Genomic DNA, 26,495 nt, shown 5'->3' with positions numbered 1-26,495 from the left:
AGTCAATACGACGACGTGGACCTGCATAGGCAACTTTTGTCATAAGCTATTACAATATTCAAATGCGAAACTTGAAAAAAAAATAATGTAGCTGAAATCATCAAAATACCGAATATATAGAGGTACCGTAATATTGGGGCTATACAAAGACGTGGACCTTCACAGACAATTTTCTGTCATAGGCTGTACTATCCATTACGAACTTCAAGTACCAAATTTGAGACAGTTCCGATGAAAAATGTCGCTAAAATCAACAAAGTACTAAATATTGGGAGATATCGTTATATGGGGGGCTATATGAAGACGTGGACCTGCCCAGACAATCTCCTGTCGTATGCTGTAGTATCCATTACGAACTTTAAATATCAAATTTGAAACAATTCCTATGAATATTGTCGCTAAAATCTGCAATGTACCGAATATCGGGAGGTACCATTATATAGGGTCTATACCAAAACGAGGACCTGCACAGACAATTTTCTTTCATAGGCTGTAGTATTCAATACGTACTTCAAATACAAAATTTGCAACAATTCTAGTGAATAATGTCTCTAAAATCATCAAAATAACGAATATCGGGAGGTACCAAATGTAAATTTCCGGCGAATAATGTCGCTAAAATCATCCAAATACCGAAAAAAGGGCGGTACCATTACCATTGGGGGCTATACCAAAACGCGGACCTAAATGTCCCATTTTTAATGCCAAAAGTTCTGCAGACATAATACACATTTGAGTACAATTTTATCAACCGGACGGACATCTATATATATGAACTTTTTACACGATTCTCTCAAAGACTACCCCTATATATATATATATATATATATATATATATATATATATATATATATATATATATATATATATATATATATATATATATATATATATATATATATATATATATATATATATATATATATATATATATATATATATATATATATATATATATATATATATATATATATATATATATATATATATATATATATATATATATATATATATATATATATAAAAAGTTCTTGAAAAAAATTGTTCAAATGTTCACAGTTTACGCGAAAAAAATTGCCACAAAAATGTAGAAATCTGTTTTTATTTTATTAAAATGTTGTAAAAAATCGTCTTGATCCTTAAACAAAAAGTCCATGCTTATACCAATGTTGGTGCTGAAATAAAAAATCTTGTTAATGAGACCACGTTGGTCCTTCAAAGAATATTGTTGAAAAGTCCACGTTGGTCCTCGTCCACTGTCGTTGGAAAAATCTTTTTAAAGTCCAATTGAATGTGGCTAAAATGTCTACGCGAATAAATATGCTAAAAATTTCACATTAGTCCTTGAAAAAATCAAATAAAGCTTTTAATCTTAAATCTGGCTCTATTTCCTTAAAAAACTCTTGTTAAAAATGTAATTAATTTTTTTTTAAATCCGCCTTGATCATTAAACAAAGTCCACGTCCACTCCAGGACCAACCTTAAAATATCTTGATACATCCTTGAAATAATCTTATTAAGAAATAAATTCATGTTTAAAAGCCTGTCCTGGTCATTGAAAAAATGTTTTCAAAATCTTATCTTAAATCTAGTTAACAGAGTCCACCTTGACCCATGAACAAATCTTTAATCCTTAAGTTCTTTAGAAAAATTTATCGAAAATTACTCGTTGGTTCTTGAAAAATTATGTTAAAAATCCCATATTAAATCGCTTAAAAAATCCACGCTTGGTCCTTGAAAAAATATTCTAGAAAATTTCTCTTTGGTTCTTGAAAAAATCTTGATAACATGTAATATAAAAGTCCAAGCAAGGTCCTTGAAAAATGTATTGCACAAAATTATGTAGACTTTGAAAAAATCATAATTAAAATCTGAACTAAAATTTGCTGAAAAAATCATTTTAAAATCTAACCTAAAACCTGGTTGAAAATTCCACTTTGGTCCTTTAACCAATCTTGCTAAAAATCGAATATTTAATCAGCTTAAATAGTTCGTGTTTGGTCCTTGAAGGAAAATGTTTTTAAAAACTCGTTGGTTCTTGAAAAAAAGATCTTCTTAAAAAGTCCAGGTATGTCCTTGAGAAGTTCATAGTAAAGGTTGTTGTAACTGTTCCGGCTGGGCTGTTGTAACTGCTCCGAACTTTATATACGGCATTTGAAACTATTCCGGTGAATAACATCGTGAAAATCCTCAAAATGCCGAATATTGGGAGGTGCCGTTATATACCCCCATATAACTACGATATCGTGGACCTATATAGATAAGTCTCTTCCAGGGGTTAAGTACTCATAAAGAACTCCTTGTGTGAATTTTGGCTAAAATCATCAAAATACCGAATATTGAAGGGTACTGCTATATGGGGGATATGCGATAAATTGGACAGATTAACCTGCCTGCAGGCGAAAGACAGATATGTGCAAAATTTTAGCTTCCTATTTTAATTCGTTTTGACTTTAGCGTGATTACAACAGACGGACGGACAGGGTCTGAATTTATTGTTGGGTTGTCTGGTCTAAAATTATTATTTCGATGAGTTACAAACGAAATGACGAACTTAATATACCTTCCATACTGTGTATGGTTGAGGGTATAAAACCTAAATGAGAATTCTGCAAGAATCTTGTTTACAATCAAATCTAAAATCTGGTTTGAAAAAAAATGTAAAGAAGTCCACGTATTTCCTTGAAAAGAATCATAACAGAAATCGATCTAAGGACTTAGTGAAATATCCCGGTTGGTCCTTGCAAAGATCTTTTTAAAATATGGCTAAAATTCCTCCTTGCTCCTTAAAAAAATCTTGAGAACATCTAATATAAAAACCTAAAACCTAACTGAAAAGTCTACAAATCCAAATGGCCATTTGTGGTCCTTGCATACCTGTTTTCCAAAATATTATTAAAGACAAAGTTTGGTCCTTAGAACTGTTGTTTAAATTCTAAGCTTGGTCGTTGTATAAATGTTGTAAAAATTTCTCGTTGTTTCTGAAAAAGTTTAAAAAGAGGTCTACGCTCGACTCTAAAAAGTCGTGGTACAACGCCTACGGTTGGTCTGTTAAAATTTCTCTAAAATTTCCATAAAATTGACATATGAATTAGTTCTAAAATTTTCCATTAAAAAAATCTCAAATTCTCATATTGAGCGAAAAGTTGAAAAGTCCATGCCTATATCAACGTTGGTGCTGGAAAAAATCAGATGTGAAATCCAAAAAAAAAAAAATTCATTTCAATTTAGGTATTGACTCCTTTTATATAAATATCTATTGCTACACAAATGACGATCTCAACACTCCCTTCCTCAACATTTATTTATTTGAACGCAAATAATTGTATGTGTTAATTAGTATTTACATCTAATTGAATTGCTCAGCAAAAGTTTTACAAAACTGCAAATATTGTTTAATGAATTTACATTTACCCAACCCAACCCAACCAAACCCACCACCCGCCCCGAAGTCATTAGGTATCAGCAAAAGAGAAGAAGTATTCAAAACTTTTGTTAAACAAATATGAACGATAGCCTGTAAGTGGTGCCGTCAAAAGGATGCCATTGCAAGTCCCAACAGGATAACAAATAAATCGTTATTATCCATTACAATCGGCCGGGGCAAGTGAATGAAACTTGAGCATGAACAAACAAAAGTGGATGTAGATGGGCAGGAATGGTTGAATGGAATTATTTCTTCAGCTCCAACCATCACCCATCAGCCGCTCGCCCGCAGCAATGAAAGCAACAGACCAACTGTTGTAGTTGTTGAAGTTTGATGTTGGTACAAACAACAACGTACCAACCAAGCAACCAACCACAAATGAATAACATTCGAGTTAAGAGTATAAAAACAAATAACCTGCAGCCAAAAATGCTCATTTTACTTTCTATTGAAGCATCTCTGGTTATTTTGATGTGGCCCATTCTGCTGCATTAGCCAGACTTCAAAAGTCCCATCCATGGAAGTATGTGTCTGCTGTTAGCAGACGTCATGAACATGCACAATTTTAAGAAATCTAAACGAGGGCCTTTGTGCGATTTGGGAGGATTTATCAAAACCTGACATATAGAAGAAGAAGATACAAATGAAATTATTTGCTAGTACAGGAGAACTTTTAACTCTCACATAATAGGGTTCAAATTCAGACCACTATATTTTTTTTGTACTTCGTTGAATAAATCGAAATATTGTTTCACTGCATATTCTATACAATGGTTTTGGAAGAATTAACCAGTAAAGAAAGTCTTAACTTTCACTTTGCTAATTAATTAGAGCTCCACATAACAATTAAAAGTTTTTATGGGAGAATTCAATCATACACGCTATGATTATAATTATAATTTAAAGTTCAAAGGACTAAATATGCCGAAGCATTTGTATCTTTTAAATTCGGACTTGTATTGCCCATTTGGTGCACAATTAATTTGAAATCGGATAAAGATATATATGGGAGCTATATCCAAATCTGAACCGATCTCGATAAAATTTGGCAAAGATATTTCCGAGCTGTATTTGATATATTTCCCTGAATATCGTTGTTACGGAGTACATACTACGGTTATGGGTAATAAATATAACAAATCGGATGAATAATATATATGGGAGCTATAGCTATATCTGAACCGATCTTCACCAAATTTGACATGCTAGCTTCTAGACTCAATTCGGTCGTAAGTGCCAAATTCCATCCCATTTGGACAAACATTAGACGTTTGGTTCACAATAAATGGTAAATCGGACGAAGTTATATATGGGAGCTATATCCAAATCTGAACCGATCTCGATAAAATTTAGCAAATATATTTCTGAGCTGTATTTGATATATTTCCCCAAATATTGTTGTTGCATAGTGCATATTACGGCGGCTGTGGACAAAAATAACAAATCGGATGAACAATATATATTGGAGCTATAGCTATATCTGAACCGATTTCGATCAAATTTGGCATACATATTTTCAGGCCTATTACACGTTTGGTGCACAATAAAAGGCAAATCGGACGAAGATATATATGGGAGCTATATCTAAATTTTGACCGATTATCTCCAATTTCCATAGGGTTCGTTCTTGGGCCAAACAAACGATCTTTGCAAAATTTCATCTGGATCGGGTAATAAATGCGACCTGTACTTTGTTTACAAAAATACATGGACAGACGGACGGACGGACGGACATGCATAAATCGACTCAGAATGTGATTCTATGCAGATCATCAAAAGGAACTATGGGTCTATCTCGTTTCCTTCTGCCTGTTACAAACAAATGCACAAAGACATAATACCCTGACCACCTTGTGGTGTAGGGTATAAAAAGGGTGGAATAATATACATTCTATTTGGGTAAAAAAATATTAATTACTTTCTCCGTATGCGAAGTAGAGTGGTATAGAGTAGTGTTATAACTGACAGACTGAGAATCAAGGCCCAGATAAAACGGCTAAAGCTATAATCTTGCAAAATTTTGCACGAGGGTCAATTTAGTTTCGTAGGCGTGTGATAAGGCAGGGGTTTCGGAAATTCATACTAAAAGGAATATTGGAAATTTGAAATTAGACTCACTGATGGAGTGCAGGATCTAAATGGTTTTTGGAAATTCGAACTTTAAAGTTACGAAAAGTTCTACAATTGCACTTAATTTCTAATATGGTACCATTTGGTATTATGTGAATGGATAGAGCCATGGCACAATAAGGACTTAGAACAGTTTGGTAAAAACTACAGAAATACAGCCCTGAGGCTATGCCCGCTTCCTGTCAGAATTATTCAAATTTATAGGCAACAAGTTGTTTTCATTTATATGGTATTTTTTTTGTTAATTTCTAAAATGAGTGAAATAGTGCGAAAAATGAATGAAACCCCTGAATGTTCTCTCAAAAATATGATCCTAAGTGCTCAATCTTTTAATTCCATTGCAAAATTTGGCTAATATTATTAAATATCTTCCAATCGTTGATTTTGAAAATATTTTGTTTTTATATCCTCCACCATTTTATGAAGGGTATATTAACTTTGTCATTCCCTTTGTAACTCCACGAAATATTCATAATAGAATGCTGTCAAATCTAAGCCATGCATAAGACAGTTGTTAAAATTATTCTAGCTCATTATATTGTTTACAGGCGTACGAAAGCATTTTCGTAAGAATTTTCCAGAAAAAAAGTTATTCGTAATGAAATTCAAGCGTGATAGTGTGATTTCTTTATATTTGGCTGGAAAACCACAAGTGGCTATCGTTAGAGCACTCCAGCATATAAATGTGAATTAATCTTTTGTGTCTCGTACCATCGCTCGTTACCATGATAATGTTAGCGTAGCCCGACGTCAAGGAAGTGGACGGAAGAAATCAGAAACACCAGCAGAAAGGGTTCGGAGAGTAAAAGGGTAAAAAATGGCTCGTGAGCTGAACATATCGTTATATTCCATTCGGCAGATATTGAAAAATGAGTTCGGGGTAAAGCCATTGAAATTCCAAAAAGTGCAAGAACTTACACCACAACAGAAAGAAAATAGACTCAAAAGAGTTAAAGAGTTGCTTCGCTTGGCCGAAAGTGGTCAACTGCCGAATTTGTTTTTTTTTTTTTTTTTTTGATAAGAAAACATTCGTTGTCCAGCAGTTTATAAACAACCAAATAGTTCGTGTTTACTTGGCAAAGAGGTCAGCTGAAAATGCGCACCTTCGGTAGGCCACCAGAACTCAACCGCCGGCCATGGTGATGGTGTGGGCCGCCGTAACAGCCGATGGTCGCTCTCCGCTCATATTAATCGACGGTGGCATCAGAATAAATGCCGAATATTATCGCAAGAATATTCTGGAGGGTGTATTAAAGCCTTGGGCACGCAAGCACTTTGCCTGCAGACCTCGGACACTCCAACAGGACTCAGCACTCAACACGCAACACCCAAAAATGGTTACAAAATGAGGTTCCTCGCTTCATTTCCAGTGCATAATTGCCACCAGAATCTCCGGATAACAATCCATTGGACTGTTGTGCCTGGAGTATTTTGGAAAGCAAGTTTGGCACTAAAAAATACCAAAGTATCGATCACCTCAAGCAATCGCTTCGCCGGGAATGGGCCAAAATACCGCAGAGCAACGTGCAGCATGTGACGGTTTCATTGGCCGTTTGAATGCCATAATTCGTGCCAAATGTGACCGATTCGAACAAATCTAAATTTATCTTAAAATTATATGCTATTTCCGACATTTTTTGTCTTCATTCAATAAAATTTAAAAGAAATGTAAAAATTATGGCGTTTGACTTTGTTGCAGTTTTTTATACCCTCCACCATACTATGGAGTGTATATTAACTTTGGCATTCCGTTTGTAACTCCTCGAAATACTCATGTCAGACTCAACAAAGTATATATATTCTTGATCAGCATAAAATTCTAAATCGATTTAGCGATGTCCGTCTGTATGTCTGTTGTAATCACGCTATCTTTCGAATGAATTGAGATAGATGGCTAAAATTTTGCACACATGTTTATTTTTACAGTAGGCAGGTAGGTCCACGTTTTCATATAGCCACCATATAACGGTACCTCCCGATATTCGGTATTTTGATGATTTTAGCGGCATTATTTACCCGAATTGTTTCCAATTTGGTATTTAGAGTTCGTTATAGGAACTAAAGTCTGTGACAGAAAATTGTGTATGCAGGTCCAGGTCATCATATAGGCTCCATATATCTGTACCTCCCTATATTCGGTATTTAGACGATTTTAGGTACAATACCCATCGAAATTGTTTGAGATGTGGTATTTGAAGTTCGTAATGGAGGCTACAGCCTGTGACAGAAAATTGTCTATGCAGGTCCAGGTCTTCGCACAGCTCCGATATAACTTTATCTTCCTATATACGATATTTTGATGATTTTAGCTACATTATTCACCGTTTATTTCAAGTTTCGAATTTGACTATTGTAATGGCTTATGACAAACAATACCCATGTAGGCCCACGTCGTATAAATCCCAATATAACGGCTTTGTTCGGCATTTTTAAAATTTTAACAGAATGTTTTAAAGATTTTATTTTTTGAAAATTTCCAAATTCGTTCCAAATGGTGGAGGGTATTCAAAGTTCGGCCCGGCGAACGTACTGCTTTTTAACTTGTTTCATCTCACCCGGTATATATTGAGGCATATATATTTTCGAATATTTTATTTATGCTAAAATTATATGCTTTTTCCGACATTTTTTGCCTTCATTCAATAAAATTTAAAAAAAAATAAAATTATGGCGTTTGACTTTCTTGCAGTTTTTTTATCTCACCCTGTATATATTGAGGCATATTTTCGAATATTTTCATACATTCATTGCAGAGGAATTTCATATTTCGTCACTATCGAACTAAACACCGTACAATTAAGATATCAGATATTAATATTTTTTGTAACCTATTATAAATGAAATGTAGAGTACAACTGATCAATACCACTTAACTTATTCTCTGCATCGAATATTTTATGAAAATACCTCAATTAATTTTGGCCATTAATATCTTTATAAAATTATGGCAAATTACCCTAATTGAAAATGGTTTGATTTTCTCTAATATATAAAACATTGCTAAGCTACAATAACTTATAATTCATCGAGCAGCCGGTAAAAGTTACGCTCTATAAAAATACTTATTTGCAAAACAAACAAGTAAGCAAAGGCTACAGTCGAGCGGGGCCGACCGTTGAATACCCTACAACACTATAATAAACGATACAGTTTATATAGGAGAGATACTCGAAAGAATTTCACAAGATATTGTGACAAATAATAAAAGAAAACCATCAGGTTTCGTTCTCTAATTTTCGAATAATAGCAACTTAAACTAATTTGCTCATTTCCAATTTATTGGTAGATGTTGCACTTAAATGGTCTTCCTAGATCTGGAACCAATATTTCCCAACGACCTATAATCTCTCAGAAGTGGCACAAGATTAACATTTATTATTGGTTTTTGACTGAAACGCATCTATATGAGATACAGACATTTGACTATATTCTTCCACGAAATCAGCGTTAACGAAATAGTCAGAAGTGCGTCTTTCCTGCATTTTTGAATTCTCCAAAAAGTCGCTGGAATGGAAATTTTCGTATTTAGTCTACAAAAGTTGGCAAACTATTTCACATATTGAATATTTTTGGATGGCCATCCGAAACTGCTTGGCTTTTGCAATGTGCGATAACCCCCATTCAAATGGAGTAGGAATCTATTCTGACCCTCATCTTATCCCCATGCAAAATTTCGTAAGGATCGGGCCATAAATGCGATCTGTATATGATATTCTGATATCCTAACTACTTAGTTTTGTTAGCTGTAGAAATATTACCAAATGTTTAATTCAAAATGAAAATATGCCAAAAATATGACAATATTTTGCGTGTTTTATGCAATTTTTTAGACGTTTTTTTTTCCTGCCAAGAGGCCATTCTGAATTAATGAGAACTGTCAGAAATCAGTTCAGTCAGAAATCAGTTCAGCCGTTCTCGACATATAAGAGATCTTTCAAGCATATCTTCTTTGATAGACATATATATCGAACATATTTTGCTATATATCCGTTTTGTTGGATGTTAACATCAATGTAAAGATCAGAAGTAACCTTGTCATGGCTTTGTGATTAAGTCGGGATTTAAAATATTCGCGGTTTAATGAAAAATTTTGAATTTTTTCAACACAAATGATATGGTCTATTTTACCCGCTAAATATTATCCGATAACCACCCAAATTGGTAGGCGTCTTCCCCGCCCTTAACTCTAGCTACATGCGAAATTCCGCGTCGATTGGTCTATAATTGCGACCTGTATAGCTACTGCAAAATCCGACATTTTTTCAGTATTTGGTCCATTTCAACCCCTAAACATTTTGCGATCATCTCCAAAAGAAATAGGCTTCTATTCTGACCTTAACCCCACCTTCGTGCAAAATTTCGTAAGGATCGGGCCATAATTGCGACCTGTAGCGGGATTACAAATTAACATGGACAGACCGACAGACGGACGGACGGACATACATAGGTAGATCGACTCAGCTCGGCGAGCTAGGAAGATCCATATATACTTTCCTATGTGGGAAATCAATATTTCGAGGTGTTACATAATTTTTGGCCCAATCAAACTTATAATACCCCCAACACATAGTGTTGTAGGGTATAAACATTGCAAAGCTACAATGAGTTATAATTCAACGAGCAGCCGGTAAAAGTTACACTCTATAAAAATGCTTATTTGCAAAAAGAAAGCCCTGAAGCTTGTTACTATGAGGGTCTTCTTCAAACCATTTCTTAAAGTGGATAAATTACCAAAATTTTCGATGAACAAAAACCTGTGCAACTTAAAATTCTATAACTTGTGGCATATAGCAACAATAAAATGCACGCACATTCAACCAATCATACATAACTTCGCATGTCGATATGAAGAAGTAAAAGTCAAGAAATTTGATGAGTTTCTCCATTCCTTTTTTTTTGTGCTGCAGCAAATGTTTGTTAAATCGTTTGGTTTACTCAATGGTTGGAATTTCGCCTTGGTTTGCCATCAGGTAGTTAGTAAGCCAGTTGTGTGTGAGTGTGCATTTTTGTATAAAACTGTCTGTAACCGCAGGCCGATACTCGTCGTAAGTAAGATGATTACTTTGTCTTTTGATGCTGATGTTTGATCGCTTTTTATCCTCAAGCTTTTATAGTTTTGCCCTTTCTCGCATTTCTCGATTACTCGACTCCAGGCTGGCAGGCAAACTTAAGGCCACGACATCGATAGAGGTCGGGTATTATGTGCGTGTATTTACTGCATCACCATTACAAACATACACAAAATGCAGGACATTTGAGTATTTAAAAGTGGCAGAAGGCAATTAAATTGTTGCCTTCACATCCCTTCCAAAATATTTGTGTGATGAATGCTAACTGAAATGAATAAATGATAAGAAATCAAGAGAGAGAGAGAGAGAGAGAGAGAGAGAGAGAGAGAGTGAAATATATAATGAGGGAGTTAAGGTTCGATGTTGATGAACATACGAAGGCAAAATAAGCCACAGCCTGCAGATAAATTGAAAATGTTGCCATAAAATATTTAATTAATTTTTATGAAATTGGCCAGGATTAGGAGAAGGGATTTTTTTTGGTGGAAACATCTAGTATCTCAAATGTAATAAAATCTAAAATTTAATTAAATGCTCAAGTTTTAAAAGGGCTAATTCCATGTCATATGTTGTGGCTGAGAAAATGAATACCAACAGTTTTTGAGGTTAAGTTCTCATAGATCTGATAATCTTTTGACTCGTATGAACGAATGTCCCAAGATATTGCGATACATAATTGGACTACTTAGGAATTATTCAAATTTGTGTAGCATATGCTATAATTACAGGAAAAATGCTGTAAATTACACTAAGCGACAAAATTCATTTTTTTTAAATAGTTACAGGGAAAATTCAATAGAATATGAGAGCAAAGCTGCAAAATAGAAGACACTTGCATCGGCGTTTTAAAAGCTTACATTACAAAATAACCTAACCAAGTTTCCCCTCTTCAAAGTTGTTATACTCTCCACCATACATAGTGTGGAGGGTATATTAAGTTCGTCATTTCGTTTTAACTCATGGACATAATAATTTTAGACCTAAAAAATTATATATGCTCTTGATCCGAAAATTTAACCCTGTCCGTCTGCTGCAATCACACTAAAGACAAAACGTATTTAGATAGAAGGATCAATTTTTGCACAGATCAGTCTTTTGTCGGCAGGCACTTAAAGCTCGAAGATAGGTTACATAGGTCCACGATATAGTATAGCCTTTATATAACGGCAGAGAACATCACGGATATTCGGTGTTTGATGATTTTAGCCACATTTTTCAATATAAGTCTACGATATCGTATATCTCCCATATAATGGTACCTTCCGGCATTCGATATATTGCTGATTTTAGACACATTTTACAATGAAATTTGAAAATCCATACAAGGAGTTCCCTCTTCTGGAAGATAATTGTCTATATAGGTTCACCATATCGTTTAGCCGCCATAAAACCGTACCCACCGATATTCGCTATTTGCATGATTTTAGAGAGATTGTTCAGTGGAATAGTGACAAAAAATTGCGTATGCAGGTCCTCATTATGTAGCCCCCATATAACGATATTCGGTATTTTGATGATTTTAAGAACTATATTCACCTGAAATGTTTCAAATTTTATGTTGAAGCTCGTAATGGGTACTACAACCTATGACGGAAATCTATCTATATAGGTCCACGTCTTCACATAGCCCAGATATAACGGAACATCTCTCTATTTGGTATTTTAATGCTATTAGCGGCATTATTCATCGGAATTGTTTCCAGTTTGATAACATTGGTTATATTTTTTATCGGAATTGTTTCAATTTTCGTATTTAAAATTAGTAATAGGTACTACCCATGACAAAAAACTTTGTAAGCAGGACCACGTCTTCATATTGTTCCCATATAACGGTTTTACTTCTGAGCGGTATTTTTCGACGGAATTTTTTGGCAATTTTTCAAGTTCCTTCATACCCTCTACCATGGGTATTAAAAGTTCGGCCGGGACTAACTATTTCTTTTTATATCCTCAGACATACAACTAGAGAGGGTGCATATCATTTGATACGCCCGTTCCGTTTCAGGATATTTGAAGTCGATCTAGCGATGTCCGTCCGTCTGTCGGTCTGTCTGGCTGGCTGCTGCGCATTATAACTCTCAAAGGGAGAACCCGATTTGATTCAAACTTGGTACATCGGAATATTATTGTGAAACGTAGATCGAGATCGGAGATGGGCTATATCGGTTCCCTCCTTCTCCAAATGTGAACATTTTCAAAGAGAACCAGTAAAGAAAGTCTTAAAGTCGGGCGGGGCCGCCTTTATGATACCCTACACCACTTTGCTAATTTAGTAGACCTCCGCATAACAATTAAAAGTTTTTATGGGAGAATTCAATCATACACGCTATGATTATAATTTAAAGTTCAAAGGACTAAATATGCCGAAGCATTTGTACCTTTTTAATTCGGACTTGTATTGCCCATTTAGGGCACAATTAATTTGAAATCGGATAAAAATATATATGGGAACTATATCCAAATCTGAACCGATATCGATAAAATTTGGAAAAGATATTTCTGAGCGGTATTTGATATATTTCCCTGAATATCGTTGTTACGGAGTGCATATTATGGCTGTGGGTAACAAATATAACAAATTGGATGAATAATATATATGGAAGCTATAGCTATATCTAAACCGATCTTCACCAAATTTGGCATACTAGCTTCTAGACTCAATTCGGTCGTAAGTGCCAAATTTCATCCCATTTGGGCAAATATTAGACGTTTGGTGCACAATCAAAGGTAAATCGGACGAAGTTATATATGGGAGCTATATCCAAATCTGAACCGATCTCGATAAAATTTAGCAAATGTTTTCCTGAGCTGTATTTGATATATTTCCCCGAATATTGTTGTTACAGAGTGCATATTACGGCTGCGGAGGACAAAAATAACAAATCGGATGAACAATATATATGGGAGCTATTGCTATATCTGAACCGATTTCGATCAAATTTGGCATACTTATTTGCAGACCCAATCTGATAGTACGTGCAAAATTCCATACTATTCGGACTGATATTACACGTTTGGTGCACAATAAAAGGCAAATCGGACGAAGATATATATGGGAGCTATATCTAAATTTTGACCGACTATCTCCAATTTCAATAGGGTTCGCCCTTGAGCCAAACAAATGATTTGTGCAAAATTTTATCTCAATCGGATAATAAATGCGAACTGTACTTTGTTTACAAAAATACATGGACAGACGGACGGACGGACGGACAGACGGACGGACGGACATGCATAAATCGACTCAGAATGTGATTCTATGCAGATCACCAAAAGGAACTATGGGTCTATCTCGTTTCCTTTTGCCTGTTACAAACAAATGCACAAAGACATAATACCCTGACCACCTTGTGGTGTAGGGTATAATGACCACCTTGTGGTGTAGGGTATAAAAATGTACTGCACAGAAGGAGAAAGGATGAACCGATTTTGCTGCCACTTTGATGCAAGTTTAGTTCAATACTGAATATAATACGAAGGAAACGAGATAGACCCATAGTTCCTTTTGATGATCTGCTTAGAATCACATTGTGAGTCGATTTATGCATGACCGTGCCGTCTGTCCATGTATTTTTGTAAACAAAGTACAGGTCGCATTTATTGCCCCATCCAGATGAAATTTTGCACAAATCATTTGTTTGATCCTATTGAAATTGGAGATAATCGGTCAAAATTTAGATATGGCTCCCATATATATATATTCTTCCAATGTGGCTTTTCTTATGCACCAAACGTGTAATATCAGCCCAAATAGTATGGAATTTTGAACATACGACCAAATTAGGCCTGAAAATAAGTATGCCAAATTTGATCGAAATCAGTTCAGATATAGTACTCATATACATTGTTCATCTCATATAATTTTGTCCTCCGCAGCCCTAATATGCACTCTGTAACAATTTTGGGAAAATATATCAACTTCAGCTCAGAAATACTTTTGCTAAATTTTATCAAGATCGGTTCAGATTTGGGTACAGGTCCCATGTATATCTTCTTCCGACTTGCCTTTTATTGTGCATTAAATATGTAATATTATTCCAAATGGGATGGAAATTGGGACTTACTACCAAATTGACAAGTATGTCAATATAATATGCACTCGGTAACAACTATATTCGGGAAAGTGTATCAAATATTGTTCAGAAATACCATTGCCAAATTTTATCGAGATCGGTTCAGTTTGGGATATAGCTTCCATATATATCTTTATCCGATTTCAAGTTAATTGTGCACTAAGTGGGTAATACCAGCCCCTCGGCGAATCTATTAGAAATCGAATCAGGGGAGGATATTTCTGTCATATATCGGTTCCTTTGGACTTTAAATTATAACTATAATCATAATTGGTATTATTTAATCCTGACAAATTCCCCATAAATACTTTTATTTTTTATGTAAAGCCCTACTAAATATGCAAAGTAGTGTAGGCAGGGCGAATTTATGATACAGTCGCCCTGCCCGACTTTCAAACTTTCTTTACTGGTTTATATATAAAATATCGCATTTACATTGCGACAAGAACAAATATTTTATATTTTCATGTTAGTCTTTATAATTTGCCCTTGGACTCTAAAAGTAGAATCAAAAAATGAACAAAGGCAACTAAATTGCCCTCAAATCATTCTGGCCTTTCACTAAACTTTGACATTTCCCGCCATTAAAATACAAACTTTCCAAATATGTTGAGGGTCAATTCAATTACAAAAATTTTGAAGGTCACATCGACAATTTTCCTAAATTAATTGATTAATTTTATTCGGCACGACAACGTATAGAGGCATTATTGGGTCAATTTTTCTTGCTTTTCACATTCCCTCCCAACACACACACACACACTTTCTCCCCCGGTTAAATTGGAATTCAATTTTCAAAATAAAATGCCTGAGTGATTTTATTTTTCGAATTTTCTTTGTAGATTTTCACAGACAGATACTCACTCACCCTTGAATATCATCATCGTCGTCTGGCTGTAAATATTTAAGCAATTATTTCGGGTTTTCGGTTTGGAAACCCATTTCGTTCATTTGCATTCAATCAAAAATATATACCAAAAGTGTTTAGGAGAATATACCTCTTTTATTCAATGTCTTTAGTTTTGAATTTACACGAATGTGCGTGTTTCGGAGTGATAACAGTATTTAAATCTTTCCATTGTCATACTGTAATCATCCTTTTATCTAACCATCCGTAAATTCATCAATTTACTTAAACAAACAAGCAAATAGAATGAAAAAGGGCCCTGAAAGACACACACACGCACGCAAATAAGCAAACATGCGAGGGCAGGGCGAAAAATGTTGTGATATAGCAAATAAGCACAAAAAGCCGATTAGTCGCTTATTATATTATTTGGATAATGTTGACCACTTTTAAGCCACGGGACCGTCAAATTTTGGCACAACATTTGAAGTAAGTACTTACCAAATGCCACCAAGAGCTACTACACATTCGAGTTCAATTACACCTTGCACCGCATATGACAAATAATTCTCGTTGACTTGGTGATGATTGTTAATTTTATTTCTTAAATCGTTTACTGTACCCCGACTAAAAGAATCGTTTGCAAGGAAAACATTTTGTTAAGTGGCTGGTAAGTCATTTACACAGGGGCTACGGCTCGTCGTTCCAAACGAGTCTTTGGCTCTTTGTACCAACAGTAGCTCAAACAGGCACCCGGACATAATCCCCATTTCAATAATTTGTTTTTTTCGGTCATAATCCCCATAGTAAAGTGGGGATTATGTCCACTTCCACAACGGGGTTCACGTTAGGTGATGCGGGACATAAACAGCGGAGAAAATCTCAAGTCCCGGCCGAAGGACTTGGGTTCGCGTTAGTCGGTGCCGGAGGTTCGCCTTACTTGCTACCGGACATACCTAAAGACCGCCTGCTCACGAAATGTTGAAAACGTAGAAAACTTTGGTTCGTGATAGGTGGTGCCCAGAGTAGAAAATCTTAATTTTTTCGCACACCTGTTTATGTCCGACCGATTTTTTCTCGAACATAATCCCCATTCCATTACTGGTTTATGGATTATGACATGGTAACGCTTATACATTGCGGGGTGAATGCGACGCAGTCATAAACTGTCGTGGTAGTTAGACAAATCTCTTTGCAATTTTAGATAACCCAAACACTTAACGCCGAACACCATGAGCTGTCGATCCCGATCGACTACACAACAAGTTCCCGAACCATCTTAATAGACCCAAACATCTGTTTCCGAAGATTCCCGCAGTGAGCTGCCGAACCTGAACGACTCCACAATGAATTTCCGATTATCTAATATGACCAATTGCCGTCAACACTTCCATATTCGGCGAGCCTAAATCAAAGCTTTGTCAACATTCCAAAAATTAATATTGTAATTCCCGATTGCCTTCAACCGCTTTATATCCGACTACCATCCATCAGAGTTTCCGATTACATTCAAATTTTCTTTAACCTGAATCTTGTCGTCGATTACTAACACTTCGTCAACAACACAAGTAGCAATCGACATAACTACAACATAGCTTCCGATTATCTACAATTCGTCCACTCTCTCTCTCTCTCTCTCTCTCTCTCTCTCTGAATATCAACGAATCGGGGTATACATCGAATTCCCAATCATCAATTGAAGCAGAACCACTATATTTTGAATTTCCGAGCATGAGCGAAACCATTCCGCCACCATATATATGTTTCACACGAGTAGATTGTATTTTTGCAAAGGGAGACATATAATCTTCCCGCTTTATAAGGGTTACTAGGGCGGATAGGGCTAAAACCTTGAAATGTGGAATAAGAATCATAGTTGGAAAGAAAGTTTGATATATGAAGGTGTTTTTAAAAATGTGCACTAAGTGTGTGAACTGTACTAAATCGTACTACATTTTTTAACAGTTTTGTTAAGGGTCAACGGATGAAGCTGAGATTGCGTATTGGGGTCCCTATTGGTCGTAGTTTTGCATTAAACAGGTGGTTTGGAAATTATGTACTACAATGCACGAAAAGTACTAAATAGTATATTATTTTGCACAATTTGAAATTTGGTATTAAGATTTTTATATTAGGATATGGTACTATATTTGTATTGGATGAAGGGAATGGAGATAGAATTCTGAAATTCTACACTGAGATTACTGTGGTGGTTTGGAAATACGTTCTATATTTGTACGAAAAGTACTAAATGGTACTAAATTCGGTATTGGGTGAAGGGATAGAGCTTAAAATTCCGAAATTTGATGATGGATGACCAACAGTGGCGCCCAACAACAGACTGTGGTTGAGAGATGGATGTGGTTTTGGTTAACCTATTATATTTGTAAAAAATGAAATTTGATATTTTGGTCACTGTTTATATCAGCAATTGCAAAATGGATGTTGTTTTGGAAATGTGTACTATAATTGAAGAGAAAGGACTAAATGGTACTAAAGTTGGCATTGGGTGAAGGGATAGAGCTGACATTCCGATATTTGTTTATGGATGTCACTGTTGGTGTCTTTGGTTGAGGTGGTTCTAGATATGAGTACTATATTTATAGTAAATGGTACTAAATTTAGTAATGGAGATATAACAGAGCTAAAATCCTAGAATTTGATATTAAGGTCATTGTATCTGCAATTGAGAATTTGGGATTGTTTTGAAAATTTGTACTATAATTGTAGAGAAAGTACTAAACAGTGCTAAAATGTTTATTGGGTGAAGAGGAAGAGCCCCCTAATGTCTGGCTGGAATGAAAAATATTCGCGCTTCTGTGGAAATTTTCGTATCTTCTTACATAAAAGTTAGGGTCTATTTGACATGCTAAATATTGTCCGATGACTGCCCAAATTGATAGGCTTCTGTCCAGCCTTAAACGCTAACTCCATGGAAATTTCCATTTTCAAATTTCGATTGGTTCATAATTGTGGCATATAGAGGAACTGCAAAATCAAGAACATTTTCTGCTTTTGGTCCATTTCAACCACTCAATATTTTGCAATTATCTCCAAAAACAATAGGGTTATATTCTGGCCTAACCCCACCTCCATTTTCAATTTCGTGAGGATCTGGCCATAATTGCGACCTGTAGCTTGATTACAAATTAACATGGACAGACTGACAGACGAGATAGAGCTCGGCGGATAGGTTCCTTGTGGGGAACCAATATTTCGAGGTGTTACATAATTGTTGGCCCAATCAAACTTATAATAACCCCATCACGTAGTGTTGTAGGGTATAATATTACCCCCAACACAAATAATAATAATCATCAATGATTTATGCAAAAATTTTCCGTGCAGATCCCTCGTACACTTACCGTTAGTATTACTTTGCCCATTTTTTGCCACTTTACCGAACACATCGTAATTTCTGCATTTCAAGTAAAAGGAAGTGAACAATTCATTGTAACTGGACTCACTCACATACCTAAGATAAGCTAGCTGGCTGGTCGACCGACCGACCGACCAACCGCCCGACAAATAGACAAATCTATGGCAACTATAAAGACGAAGCAAAACCAAAGACAATAACAAAGTCTCAGACCAACAACCAACCAATGACTCCAATGAAGCGTGCAACACAAAAGGTATTATTCGAAGATTCCTTTTTGTTTCTTATGTTTTGTTTCTAGAGTCTAGTTTTTATCCAGTTTCCCCCCTTTTCTTTGTAATTCCAACAAATGGAACAAATAAAGCAGAGACCAGAAAAAGTGCTGGGAAAATCTCTGGTAAAGAAAAGCGGAGATAAAAAGCCAAATAATTCGACTGTTGCTTGCCCGTGTGGGCACTACGTCGGTCGATCCGAGCTAAGTGCTGTGTCGCTTGCCTTTATCTTTTGTCGAACGTCTGTCTGCTGCCACAGAGAGTGAAGTAAAAAGATTTAAATGTCAGCAAGTTATTTTATTTGAAGAGTAATGTTAATGCTCAGCTAGATAAGATGGACACAGCACCAGCAGCAGCAGCAGGACTAGATGGATTGGATTCGGATGGACACAAATGATGCTATACTACTACAACAGGAGATATGTTCAACAAATGGAAATGATGCGTGCAAAACGAAATGAGGTGATGGACATGCTTCGATATTAATGACATTTCGAGAATATTCTCGAATGGGTTGCGTATGACAAGTAAGGCTAAAAAAGGTGATGATTTCCCAATAAAGACCCAACAAAGTATGTCTATTCATGATCAGCATAAAATTCAAATTCGATTTAGTCATATCTGCTAGTCTGTTGTAATCACGCTATCTTCCGAAGAAATTGAAGATAGGATCAAGTTCGATGGGCAATATTTGCCAACTTTTTCCTATGGCCCCCATATAACCATATCAATAAACCATCATTTTAAGCATTTCAGTATACCCCTTAATTTTTTTCAATGGAATTATCTGATAGTTATTAGAACGTTGTTACGTGTTCCTCATCCCTTTGCAAAAAACAATTAATATAAGTCACAATTGTGGTATATCTTTAATACAACGGTACTTCACCATATTCGGGATTCTGGTGATATTCCACCCACTTTCTAACGGAATAGCTTAAAACTCAGTATTTAAGTTTATAGCGGTTCTATCCCCTATAGCAGACACATCGGTAGATTGACTCAGATCGGTGAGATAGATAGATCCATATATAACATACTATGTCATGGACCAATATTTAGAGGTGTTACAAACTTTTAGGCCCAATCAAATTCATAATATATAGTGTTGTAGGGTATAAAAAGTAGTTAGTTATTTGTAGATTTATATCCGCCAAAAAAAAAAAAAACTTTGACCCATATATAAGTTGATCTGCTACAAGTGTAAAACCCTTTAAGTAATTATCTTAGAAAATGTGGCTAAAAACATAAAAATAGCGAATATTCGGTGGTACAATCACATGGGACCTATACCAAAACGTGGACCTATATAGACAATATTCTGTTACAGGATATAGAACCAGTCATAAACTTAACAAATAAAAAAGCAGTAAGTTCGACGGGGCAGAACTTTGAATACCCTCCAGCATTTGGAACGAATTTGCCAATTCTCAAAACAAATTCCGTTAAAACCTTAAAAATTACGAATGTAGTTGTTATATTAGGGTCTATACGACGACTTGCATAGGTAACATCTGCCATTAGCCATTACAATAAATAAAACATAAAAAAATTGTTAATAATGAAGCTAAAATCATTAAAATACCGAATATTGGGAGGTACCGATATAGGGGGCCTTTCCGAAGACGTGGATATGCACAAACAATTTTCTGTCTTATGCTGTAGTATCCATTTCGAACCAAATATACCAATACCAAATTTGAAACGATTCCGGTGAATAATGTCGCTAAAATCATCAAAATACCGAATATCGGGAGGTACCGTTATATGGGGGCTATACGAAGACGTGAACCTGCACAGATAATCTTAACTTTGAATTTTACGCTGATCCAAAATATATATACTTTGTAGGGTCCATTACGAATATTTTGAGGAGTTACAAACGGAATGACAAAGTTAATATACCCTCCATAGTATGGTGGAGGGTATAAAAAAATCCGGTGAATAATGTAGCTTATATCAACAATATATCGAATATGGGGAAGAAGTACCGTTATATCGGAGCTATACGAAGACCAGGCTGTAGTACCAATTAGGAACTTTAAATACGAAATTTCGAACAATTTCGGTGTATATTGAACTCGAAATCAAAATACCGAATATAGGGAGGTACTGATATATGGACCTACTCGAAGACTTGGACCTGCATAGACAATTTTCTGTCATAGACTGTAGTTCCAAATACGAATTCTAAATACGAATTCTTGAAACAACTCTGGTGAATAATGTGCCTAAAATCGTCAGGGGGTTCCGTTATATGTGAGCTATAAAATATCGTGGACCTATATAGACATTTCTATTCCAGGGGGTAAAGTGCTCAGAAAGAACTTCTAGTATGATTTTTTATACAATTCCATCGAAAAATGTGGCTAAAATGATCAAAATACCGAATATAGGGAGGCACGATATCGTGGACCTATGTAGACAATACTCTTCCAGGGCGTAAAGTACCCAGAAGGAACTTCTTTTGGGGATTTTCAGACAATTTCATTGAAAAATTTGCCTACAATCATCAAAATACCGAATATCGGTGGTACCGGTGGGGCTATACGATATGTTGGACCGATATAGCCCATCTTCGCCTGTAGACAAAAAACTGATCTGTGCAAGATTTTAGCTTCCTGTCTTTATTCGTGTTAACTCTAGCGTGATTACAATAGACGGACAGATGGAAGGATGGTCCAGAGTAATCGTCTTGGAATTTTACGCTGATCATGAATATATACACTTTGTTATGTCCAAAATTATTATTTCGACGAGTTACAAACGGAATGACGAAATTAATATACCCTCCATACTTGTATGGTGGGGGTTAAAAAAAATACCGAATTTGAAACTATTAGGTTAAAATTGTGACTTAAATCAGCGAAATACCGAATGTGGGAAGGTAAAGTTATATGGGGGCTATATGAACACATTTACGGATATAACATAACATATCACATCATTTTCGAACTGACCTGACTGCAGAAAAGAAAACACTAAATTTTATTTCTTTTTTAATTTTTATATTTTTTTCACATGGTGTTTGGACTCTAGCGTGATTACAACAGGCAGACGGAAGGACGGTGCTGGTTCGACTTAGAATCTTACGCAGATCAATAATATAAATATGTATTCGATCCAAAATTATGAGTTATAAACAGAATGACAAACTTAATAATAAACCTCCATACTATAAATGTGTCAGAATGAGCCTGTGAATTGTCACACCATACAACAAAAGTATGGTAAATGTGAAGATGTATCGCTTCACCATTTGTTAACATTTCCACATTCATTGCATTCTCCGTATATACTCATCTTTATCTTTGAAAAATTCTCACTCCCGGGAAGCCACACAAGTGTACATTTTGTAATAAATTAAGTATCAATCAAATATTTCAAAACTTTATATTTCATTTGTAGTGCAACGCGATGACAACCGCATCGAAAGAACATTTGAAACATTCGAAAATTTTTGTAAACCACATTATCTTTCAACTGTTGTTCATTCTCTGTAAACCGATTCGATTAAGTGTGGCCAGGACACAGTACTGTGAGTCTTTTGAAATGGAGCATTGTATAGAATTAATCACTAAATTAACCAACAAGTATTAAGCATGTGAGTATGAAAATCAAAATAGAATGTAACCAATCTTTGCAAGATATCAAAATACCTCAATGGTCATTATGACGCTTATTTCAAAGACTTAACTATGATCAAAGAATATGGCTCGGAGAATGTTAAATGGGAAATGTTTCCAACTTTTGACAACAAATTTCAAAATTCTATAAATTTTCAAAATAATATAAGTTTTGGTATCAAATGATAAACCCATAAAGATTTTCTTTGTCGTAAAGACCATCAAAATCAAAGTTTGAATGAACATTTTTCCGTCCATTTGTCAAAATTTATTATGTTTAGTGGTTTATTTGTTGTTTATTAATAACAATAATTAATAATTGGAATTTTTTTATTAAACAAGCTAAAATAACAAATCTGGAATACTAAAATTCCAGTACCACATGTTTGATACTGGTAGGTTTGAGGAGCAACATTAAGGTTTGAAAACATTACCTGAGCGGCCGATTTCACTAATGTTTTGTTTTCGTTTTTTATTAAAATAATAAAATAAAATTAAAACTTCATTAAAATTTTGTAAGTGTTATTATACCCTACCACACTATGTGTTAGGGGTATTATAAGTTTGATTGGGCCAAAAATTATATAACACCACGAAATATTGGTTTCCCACATAGGAAAGTATATATGGATCTTCCTATCTCGCCGAGCTGAGTCGATCTAGCTATGTATGTTCGTCCGTCCGTCTGTCCATGTTAATTTGTAATCACTCTACAGGTCGCAATTATGGCCCGATCTTCACGAAATTTAAAATGTAGGTGGGGTTAAGGTCAGAATAGAACCCTATTTCTTTTGGAGATGATCGCATAATATTTACGGGTTGATTTTGCAGTTGCTCTACAGGTCGCAATTATAGACCAATCAAAGCGGAAGCTACCAAGGGGCTAGAGCTTAGAGCTGGTCAAAGCCCTTCAATTTTGATGGTCATCGGGTAATATTTAGTGGATGAAATAGGCCACAATATTTGTGTAAAATAAAAGTCAAATTTTCCATTAAATCGCGAATATTTTTGATTCCTAGCGAAATCACAAATAGACGAACAGGTCAATTCTGACCGTTACGTAGATGCCGATAGTAAATATATCGGTTATATATAGCGAAATATATACAATGTGTATATACAAAGGAAGGGGATGTTAGCTAGAATGCTTATATCTCAAGAATGGCTGGACCGATTTTGACAAGTTTTGTCAATTCAGAATGCCCTCTTGACATAAAAGTATAAAATCTAAAAAAATCGCAGAAAAATATGAGAAAATAAAGATGTTAATATAGATTTTGTAGTATTTTGTGACATATTTTTATTTTTTCATATTTTTTATCGCATGCTATTTTTTCAATTTAACTTATAATATTTTGTAATATTTTTTCAGCTTATAACACAGGTTGGGGATATTTTATAAGTATTGCAAATATCGTCCCTACCAAGGGTAGGGTTGGGCTCAGAAGGGCTAGGCCTATTGTTTTCAAAGATATCCGCAATATATTAGGGGGTTGAAATGGACCAACAACTAAAAATTTTCCTGATTTTGCAGCCGTTATAAAGGTCACAAATAGAAACCAAAGGACACGAAATCTCGCATAAAGTTAGAGTTTAGGACAGCGGGTACAATGGACCACTTTGTGTTAAAAAAAATACCAGCGTTACTTACAGGCTATATCCGAAATATACAAAAGGCGAACTTCTGGCTTTTTTTATGCTGATTTCGTTGACGAATATAGCCAAATAGCGTAGACAAGCAAATCATATAGATGAGTGTAAATTTAAAGATACAGATGGGCTTCTTGCTTTTGGAGATGATTGCAAAATATTTAGGGGTTCAAATTAACCAAAAACAGAAATGTTTTTCCGATCACACTATTGAAGCCAGTCGACACGCCTGAGAAGAGAGTTAAGGACAGGGAAGAATTCTAGCATTTTGGATGTCCATTGGATTATATTTAGCTGTAAATGGACTACAACAACTAACAGCGCGACGGAGTGCATAAATGTTGGGCAAATGTCCCTAGTCTAAATCCTATTTGTCTGGTTTAAAGCGTCAATTTAAATTGTTCAAATTTTGAATATATTTTTATTTTTTTGGAAAATAAAAATTAAATGTTTTGAAAATCAATGAATGGAAGTTTTGCCATAGAATTGATAGATTGAACAGTTAAGACTATATTTTTTCGTGCTATTTAACTCATTTAAAGATGAGGAAAGACATCAAATAAATGAAAACAATTTGTTGCATATAATTTTGACAGGAAGCAGTATTTCTGTAGCTTTAGGAAACTATTCTACTTCCTTATTGTACCATGTGTCGTATGTCTTTGTGCATTGGATTTTAACATACAAAGCGAAAGCAAAATATGATTTTATACCCTCCACCATACATAATATGGAGGGTATATTATGATCGTGATTTCGTTTGTAACTCATCGAAATTATAATTTTAGACATAACAAAGTATATTCTTGATCGGCGTAAAATTCTATAACGATTGTCAGTCTGTTTGCAATCACGCTAGAGTCAAAATTAATAAAAAATAAGAAGATAACATTTTGCACAGATCACTATTTTTCTGCAGGCAGGTCAAGTTTGAAGATGGGCTATATCGGTCCAACATATCGTATAGCCCCCATATAACGGTACTCCTTGATATTCTGTATTTGGATGATTGTAGCCAAATTTTTCAATGAAATTATCTGAAAATCCACAAAAGAAGTACCTTCTGAGTACTTTACCCCCTGGAACAGTATTGTTTATACAAGTCCACGATATAGTATATTCCCCATATAAAGGTACCTCAATATATTCTGTATTTTGATGATTTCCGCGACATCTTCAATGGAATTGTACCAAAAATTATGTAACACCTCGAAATATTGGTCCTACACATAGGATGATATATATGAATCTTCTTATCTCACCAAGCTGAGTCGATTTAGCTATGTGTAGCCGTCGATCCACCTTAATTTGTAATCACGATACACGACGGATGGTCTTTAGAAAATATTTAGTTGGTGAAGTGGACCACAATTTTGTGTGGAAAAAAATCGCAAATACATAAAAGGCGCATCTCTGAAATTTACATTGATGATTATTTCGTCGGCGAATATATCCAAATATCGGAGATACAGAAAATCATATGGAGGAATAAGACATAGGTAGTAAATACAGGGTTTCCCATATTCGACGGACCCATCTGGCAACGCCATAACTTTTGACAGAGATGTCACATCGCTTAATGACACACCGCGTTTGAAGCGTCAGTCCAAGCTGATTTTTACCATGAACCAATACACGAAACGCGAGCGCTCTGAAATAGTTGAAATTTACATTCAACATCAGAAGTCAATTGTGAAAACTCAACGTGCTTTTAAAACATTAAGTGTGTGAGAAGTGCGCCTTCTAAGAACACCATTAAGCGTTTATACGAAAAATTTTCGACTGGTAAGGCTCTCTCTAATCCGAAGAGGCCATATAAAAGTCGACCAAGAGGATCGGCCGAGAATATCGCTGCCGTACGAGCCAGTGTTGAGAGGTCCCCAAGAACATCCCAAAAACGCCGTTCTCAGCAGTTGGGCATGGCTCGGTCCACTTTACAACGGATTATTCGCATTGATTTGCATTTGCTCCCGTACAAAATTCAGTTGACGCAAAGAATGTTGCCTGCGGACAAGCCTCGTC

Source organism: Musca domestica, unplaced genomic scaffold, assembly GCF_030504385.1.
Source record: "Musca domestica strain aabys unplaced genomic scaffold, Musca_domestica.polishedcontigs.V.1.1 49, whole genome shotgun sequence".
In the NCBI taxonomy this organism is placed as follows: domain Eukaryota; kingdom Metazoa; phylum Arthropoda; class Insecta; order Diptera; family Muscidae; genus Musca; species Musca domestica.
Note: the sequence above shows the minus strand (reverse complement) of the source record.